The sequence below is a fragment of the Semicossyphus pulcher genome, unplaced genomic scaffold (genome assembly GCF_022749685.1).
Source record: "Semicossyphus pulcher isolate SPU_LCO1_2020_fin unplaced genomic scaffold, fSemPul1.0.p SCAF_10, whole genome shotgun sequence".
NCBI classification, from domain to species: Eukaryota; Metazoa; Chordata; class Actinopteri; order Labriformes; family Labridae; genus Semicossyphus; species Semicossyphus pulcher.
The window spans coordinates 22,222,250-22,230,396 of NW_027211604.1; positions in this window are offsets into that span (position 1 = coordinate 22,222,250).

Consider the following 8,147-nt stretch of genomic DNA (forward strand, 5'->3'; position numbering starts at 1 on the left):
GCTTTGGGGCCGCCACTGAGAAGGCTCTGTCCCCACGAGTAGAGAGTCTGGACCGAGGTACTGCCAGGAGCAGCTGGATTGATGACCTAAGTGCTCTGGAAGTACTGTGAGGCTGTATGAGCTCTGATAAATAAGACGGTGCCAGACCATTTAAACACTTAAAAACAATTAATAAAACCTTGAACTGGATCCTAAAATTAACAGGCAACCAGTGCAAAGATGCAAGGATGGGACTGATGGGATCACGCCGTTTCTTTCCAGTCAGCAGGCGGGCCGCTGCATTTTGGACTACCTGTAGACGGCGCAATGCTGATCGGTCGAGACCAACAAACAAAGAGTTACAGTAGTCTAAACGTGATGTAACAAAGGTGTGAATAACTTTCTTAAAGTCATTTCTTGGGAGATAAGGCTTTACTTTTGTTAATAGTCTTAGCTGGAAGAAGCTCGTTTTGACAATAGAGCTTATCTGCTCATCAAACCTAAAGTCACTCTCCAAAATAACACCAAGGTTCCTTGCAAAAGGGAGACAGTGAGACTTAACGGTGCCAATGGCACTATCATAGCCATCTAATAGATTTTTTTGGCCGAATAAAATAATCTCTGTTTTATTTTTGTTCATGGAGAGAAAGTTCACTTCCATCCAAGATCGAATATCATTGAGGCAGTCTAATAAGACCTGCGCAGAGGTTTGCTCATTAGTTTTTAAAGGCAGATAGATTTGTACATCTTCTGCAAAGCAATGAAATGAGACATTATGCTTTCTAAATATGGATCCTAATGGCAACATATATATCGAGAAGAGGAGGGGGCCCAAAATAGAACCCTGAGGCACCCCACAACTCAGGGTGGAAGTGGCCGAAGAATACTGGCCGAGCTGGACAGAGAAGCTCCTGTCTGAGAGATAGGACTGAAACCACATAAGAAAAGTACCCTTAATGCCCACATAGGTGTTTAAGCGAGACAGGAGGATGTTGTGATCCACCGTATCAAAGGCAGCTGTCAGATCCAAAAGGACCAGGACCGCAGAGTTACCAGAGTCAACTGTTAAAATAAGGTCATTTAAAATTCTTAAAAGCGCAGTTTCTGTTGCTATGGCGTGGCTTGAAACCAGACTGGAACTTCTCAGAAATGCCATTTAAATCAATAAAGGACTGCAGCTGTTCATTAACCACCTTCTCCAAGACCTTAGAAAGAAAAGGAAGTTTGGAGATAGGCCTAAAGTTGGATAAAGCTGTAGGGTCAAGATTATGTTTTTTGACGAGGGGCTGTACCACAGCATGTTTAAAGGCAGCTGGGACACACCCAGACATCAAAGATGAATTTATCAGATCCATAACACAGGGCCCAATGATACGATAAGCATCCTTAAAAAGACGGGATGGGATGCTGTCAAGAGGACAGTAAGAAGGCTTGAGGTGCTGGACAATATCAGTTAAAGCTGAGAGAGACACTTGCTCAAATGTGTCAAAAACAGCAGGGCAAATGGGAGAGATGGCAGGATCTAATGCAGACGGCAAAAGAGGACCTAATATCGGAGATTTTGCCAATAAAAAACCTTAGAAAATCTTCACACAATTTAAGTGAAGGAACAACACCAGGGCTCGTACTCTCTATGCAGTTTTTAAAGGACGAGACTGGTGATCTGCTTTGTTTGTGTTACTGTCAACAAATGAGTCCATCGTTCTGCAGGGTTTAGATGGCTCACAGGCCATTGATTTTAGAGTTGTAATTGTTGAAAAAAGCCTCACAAATATATCTGTGAAGTTTCTTGTTCATCCAGGTCATGGTAGGAGAGCCAGCTCCTCAGGTCAGGACTCAGCTGTCCACCTTCATCTAAAAGGACAAAGGACACTCCTTTGAAGGTTCACATCCTGGCCAGAGAAGACCGTTGGTTCGAAAGAGGTGTCATTGAACCTATCTACCCACCACCAGAGGTGGTGGCCTAAGAAACCGCCTTCCACCCACTTACAATGCAGTGTTGAAATCTCTGCCCAAACAGCTCAGATCACATTCAGGATCGTGTGGGCCTAACGACCCATCAACACCAGTGGGTGCTAACGACTCTCAGCAATACTGGGTTCACAGCTCAGGCTAACGACTCACCCCTGATTACACATCTATTAGCATACTAATGACCCACAGAAGCTTATATTTCTAGCTCCGTTCACCAGTCAGTTTAGAACTCAAGAAGCCTTTCGGATGAGAGGTGAAACATGTTCAAGAAGTTCAACCAAGGCAAGTTGCCTTTTGGATTAAGCTTAGAGCTCAAAAATATATAGTTCAGTACCTTAAAAAGGTTAAATGATTTCCTAAAAAAGTTGGACACTGATTTTTAGCAAACTGCACTCAAAGAAAAATAGAATATTTGTTAGGGGACTGTTTTCAGACGTGGATTAATGAGTTTTAATGTGAATTTAAAGCAGCAGGACAGTGTTTGTGGTTTGAATAAAATAGATTTAAAGATAAATTCTGATTAAAAACATGTCAGCCATGGCAAAAATGTGCCTCATTTAAGTTTATTTACAGTTTTTGGATAATACTTGAGGTCTATGGCCGGCAGAAATTAAGATATATTATGCTTGGCTACTCTAACAAGACTTGTTAAACTCATTGTGGGTTCTTTCATGAGATTTCCTGACAAAAATAAAAAAAAACATCACCAAACCTGTCCCATAAAGTCAGATTCTGATGTGTGCAATCTCAGCTACTGTTGGGAATTCTGGCTCTTTGAAGGGAGAGAGTGGTCAGACTTGTGTGGCATCACCAAACACACACATATTAAAAATTCTGCGCTTTTAAAATGTAACAGGAAACAGAACAATGTAGTAAGAATTAATCAACATCATTGATTTGCCAATGATTTAGGATACAACTCAATGAGATGACACAGACAGACTTGGTGGAGGGTTATGATGTTGCTCATCGTCGGCACTATGTTGTGGTGACATGACTCCGCTGCTCTAACCTAGTATAGCAGAGTTGCAGTTGAAAGAAGCTGCCTGTGGTAATACGGCATAAAGTGGAGCGGATCTCGGGCCGGCAGTGAAATTTGGGCACAACTATAAAAAGGACGGCTCTCACCTATGACTCACACTATCAGCTACCTGAATTCAAACTACTGAAACATGTCTCTTGAAGATCAACAAGCTGAGAATCTTGAGATGCATAGAGGTTCAGCTTTCTGGTCATGTTAGGAGGACATGGTAAAGGTTTCTCACACCAACTATTTATCAATGAGATTCAAAGGGCAGATGGCAGCAGGGCAGGATTACAGATCAGTCCTAACCATTGCAGACCTTCATGGAGGAAGGTCAAAGTAGCCCTTGAGATCCAAAACCCCAGAGGAAGCTCCTCAGCACCCGGGTAACTCAGAGAATATCTGAAGCAGAACTGGAGTTGCATTGCATTGCAATGGTTTCACCAACAACAGAAATCTTCACTTTAAGGTCAACTCAACTTGCTGATTTGACAGTTTCTCTTCATGTGCGCATTAAGGCTCCAGGGATAGAAACATCAGTTGGGTGGTGCACCACTTTGATCCAGACTGATTTATCAGCAACAGACTTCGTGGTAAACTACTGATCATGAATCCTGTGAATTTCCTTTTCACACAATGAGGTTAAGGCTGCACGGTCAGCACTGTTGCCTCATAAGAAGGGTCCTATTTCGAATCCTGTTTCAGACATAGTGGGCCTTTCTGTGTGGAGTTTGCATGTTCTCCCCGTGCATCTCTGGGTACTCTGGCTTCCTCCTACAGTCCAAAGACATGCTTGTTAGGTTCATTGGTGACTCTAAATTTGCCCGTTGGTGTGAGTGTCAAAGGTTGTCATTCCTGCGATTGACTGGCGATCAGTCCAGGGTGTAACCCCGCCTCTTGCCCAATGACAGCTGGGATCGGCTGCAGCCCCCCATGACCCTGAACAGAATAAGCGGTATAGATAATGGATGGATAGATTGATAGACAATGAGGTTCATAGTTCTCTTTGGAGTGAAGCGCTTCAAGAGTAAGTGCATGAGTTGCCATGACATTTGGTGCCCATGTCCCCTTCAGGATGAATTTAAACTCTGAACTCTCCCCATAACATATTCGTCGAATACTTTTGTTCACAATGAAATATCTGCATAAATAATGACATTTTCAACAGCCCCAGCTTTACTTGGTTTATGTGCAAAGAACAAACGGTAGTGGACGGTAGACTGTAGCTTGGTCTGTAGAAACCGGAGGGTGGCCAGTTCAAGTCCCGGTACAGACCAAACTTGGAATTGGGGCTGGTAGCTGGAGAGGTGCCAGGCACCGAATCCTCCACAACTCGGGTTCATGTCCATGTGCAGCCTCACTCTGACATCTCTCCATTAGTGCATGTCCATGGGATCCTGTTTGTGCATGTCTGTATTTCAGGCCTTTGTGTGCCTTTGCATGTTTGTGCTAACAGAGTGAAAAGATTGAATTTCCCCTCAGGGGTTAATAAAGTATCTCTTTCTCAGACGTGCTAAGACACGATAGTGACCCTGGTAAACACTTTAATTGTGAACTTCAGCACAAACATGTTGCTTCATCAAGTAGCACATACATTTTCACCTTTAGAAAAAGTGAACCAGCATCATGATAACTATGATTCTTGAGCCAATTTATCTCCTTCTCAGTGGTGGATTAGTGTGGGGCAGGGGGTTGATTCTGGTACTATCACTGGAGGACAGCTGACATTTTCTAACACCACCCTTCGGGGCTACAAATGTAAAAATAAGTTCAGATAGCCTTCAAAATGTAATACCAGGATAAGCTAACTTTTGCTGATACAAAGATCCGCTCAGCAGTGCAGACAAGACAGTTTGTGCTTGTGTATAAAGCGGGAGGAGGAGGAGAGGAACCAGGATGCTGTCATTATCTGTCATCATGTTTGCTGCTAATATTGGACCAGGACTGCTCGGTGAAAGCTACAGGTTGTCATCAGCCTTTGAATGTTATTTATAAAATCTCCACGTGGCTCAGAGAGATGTACTGGGAGCCAGCAGGCACACAGTGATTAATATTCAAAATCACATTCTGGGAGAAATTCTCAGAATTAGTCTATACGTGGTTGTAGTGTTGGCTGGGGGTGTTTCAAAGATAGGCCATAAGAAGTAAGGGAATACATTAGCAGTCCAAGAAATTATCGTGGTCGTTTTATGTTATGTAGGGCAGCCAAAGCCTGAATTACTTCTCCAACAGTTATCCTCAGACGTGGCCAAAAGAAAAGTGCTCTGAAACATCACCAGGCAGCGAGCCACAAAACCTGCAGCACTCTTTGATGCCAGAAATAAGCCCTGTGTAGAAAGGACTGTATTCCTTTAAATGAAGCTAATTAAGATGTCTACAAGGAAAATTAAATTGGCATTTCTTGAATGTGCAAAGGAGCACCTGTGCATCAGACTTACCAGTAATTAAACCCCTCTTTGGCTCTGCATAGTAACCTTCTACTTAACCCTTACAACTCTGCAATAGAAATAGACCCTGCCTACAAGGCTATTTGTGATTATTGTCTTTTAAATGCTTTATATCCCTAGAATCATTTAAAGTATGCAAACATTAATTATTGCTAAAATTATTTAAATCATGTCATAATATAAAAAATAAAACCACAAATCTCTTCATACAAAACACTCTGAATGTACTACCAGGAAATACATTTTTATATTATTTAGTTTTTGAGAAATGCATGTTATGAGCAGAATGCAAAGGTGTTTTTGTCTGTAGTACAAATACAATTGCTACAGGGCTGCTGAGAGTTTGGGCTGATCCGATACTGTGCGCTGCATGTGAAGGTATACAGGGCCGTTGTGCGGCGTAAGACATAGCGACGAGGGAAGGGGCTGTCTGACGTCAAGATGTAGCGGTGACAAAATAAAGAAGAAAGACAGCGTACACATAAACTGACATGTTTGTTTATATGTAGGACTCTTTTAGAGGCTAAAGCACGTGGTACTCCTGACCCTGTCTGCAGTGGTGCTTAGCTTACCGTCCGTGTAGGAACTCCAGCTGGCTTCTCCTAACAGTGGCCGTGCTGACTGTCTACTGTACGTAGTACATGTCTGTGAAGGTTCTCAGTCATCCAGGTAATGGTAATTCTAAGATTAATCGAAAAGGCAAGTGTGATGTCAGCTGAGATCACACTCATCCTCAGGATCATGTGAGGCTAACGCCCATCAACATCAGGGGGTACTAACGACTCTTTAGCCGCTTTCCCACTGGTCAAAAAACCCGCTAACGCTCTGCTTTTTTGCTTCGTGGGAAAGGCTACAATTGGCATTCAGACCTGGGTCAAATGACTCTGCAGTAGACCTGGGTAATTATCGCCTCGGCTGTGATCGGCATGGGAACACAAAACCTGTGTCCACAACAATAGCCTCTGCTCCCTTTCCGGCGTGATGCTATGCTCTGTTGGTAACTTCTGCGACTCCTTGTCATCTCAGCTACAAATTCCACCCGTCTCCGTCAAAGTAATAGATACAATAAAGACCTAACCACCGTGATATCGTCACGGTTTACTGACCCTGTTTCTTGCGTGTTTGACGTCAGACAGTGACGCAGCAGAAAAGAGACAGGATAAGGAGGAGGATACTTCACTGGCAATGGGAGTCTGTACAATCAGCATCTATAAGCAGGTCTTCCTGGGTCAGAAAAACCCACGTCAACGCGCTAATTTCGGTGAGAAAGGAGTAAAAGTGATACAAGGCCACAGCTCAGGGTAATGACTCACCCTTGAGTACACAACTGTTAGCATACTAATGACCTACAGAGGCTTATATTTCCAGCTCCATCCACCAGTCAGTTTAAAACTGAAGTTCAGTTTAACTGCACGCAATGTAAGAACAACAAACAGAACATGATGAAGCGAAATAAATAAGCCTCAATTTTCTGTTGGAAAAGAATAATTGCTGTCGCTGTCATGGTTTTTATTTTAAATTAATTTAAACACACACAAAAGTTCCCTCGGCTGCCAGCACAATCTCCTTATTTAAAGGTTTAAAGCTGCACTAATGCTTGTCTTTATATTCAAAACACTTCAAATGACTCAGGGAAATATCACCCAACTACTGATCAGCTCTGCTCGATCGTGCTTTTTGCTTGTTTTTTGGCTCATTATTTGAGCTCTCCAGTTCACCCCTTGATTCTTATAAGCGCTCAAACAGCAGGCAGCTTTTAGCTCTGATTAACCCCCTGGACTTTATATCTGCCCAGCACCAAACACAAACAGACACCATTAGTGACTGGATGGTGAACAAAGTGAAGCAAAGAAGCAGGCGTTTCTCTCAGGAGTAATGGAGAGCGAAATACAGATATAAGAGAGTAAATATTTATCTTACATTTATCAAGAGGCCAGAAATGTGAGTTCAAATTAGTGTAAATAGGCGCATGTTTGCTCACACAGCAGACTCTCATGTGGTAAAATGTCAGCGTTTTGTTCTTCTGCTCAAGAAAAGTTACAAAAATTATTTAATTCAATTACTTGTTTTGGCAAGATAGTTTCATTAAGTGCAACTTTGCCAAACTAATCTCTAAATGGCATGGCAGGAAACAGTAATAGTGTCTTGCCTTGTGCGGCGTAGATGATAGAATACCAAACAATAGAGAAAGTACACCCACAGACATGACCTTCAAATATTGTCTTGTTTACATATTCGCATAAGATCATTTAACAAACATTGCACATGCAACAGGTCGGCGTCAGCGGGAGAAAAGGCTGTGCAGCAAGTACAGACCAATGACTGTATATATAGATGGACAACACGTCTCCATCTGCTCCCATTGTACGAAATTGATGCCAAAATAGCCCCTGTGATAGGCGCTGCCATCTTGCGATGGTGACGTCATATGGAGCCAGAGACTGCGCAGTAGAGATCAGCGAGTGAAGCGGCCGTAGCCACTTCCGCTAACACAAACACACACTTAACTTACCGAAAAAACAGCAAGAATCCCACACACCAGCGTGTTTAACAGCCGGTGTGCTGTCATGTCGTCCTTCTTTTTATACAGTTTGTGGTACAGACCTGTTCAGATGTCCTCCTGCAGCTCCTCTCTGATGTTATCTGGAGGCACACAGGGGCATTTACATGTCATAGTAGCAGAAGCACAGCAGGTGTATTCAATAACTTTGTAACGACCTGTC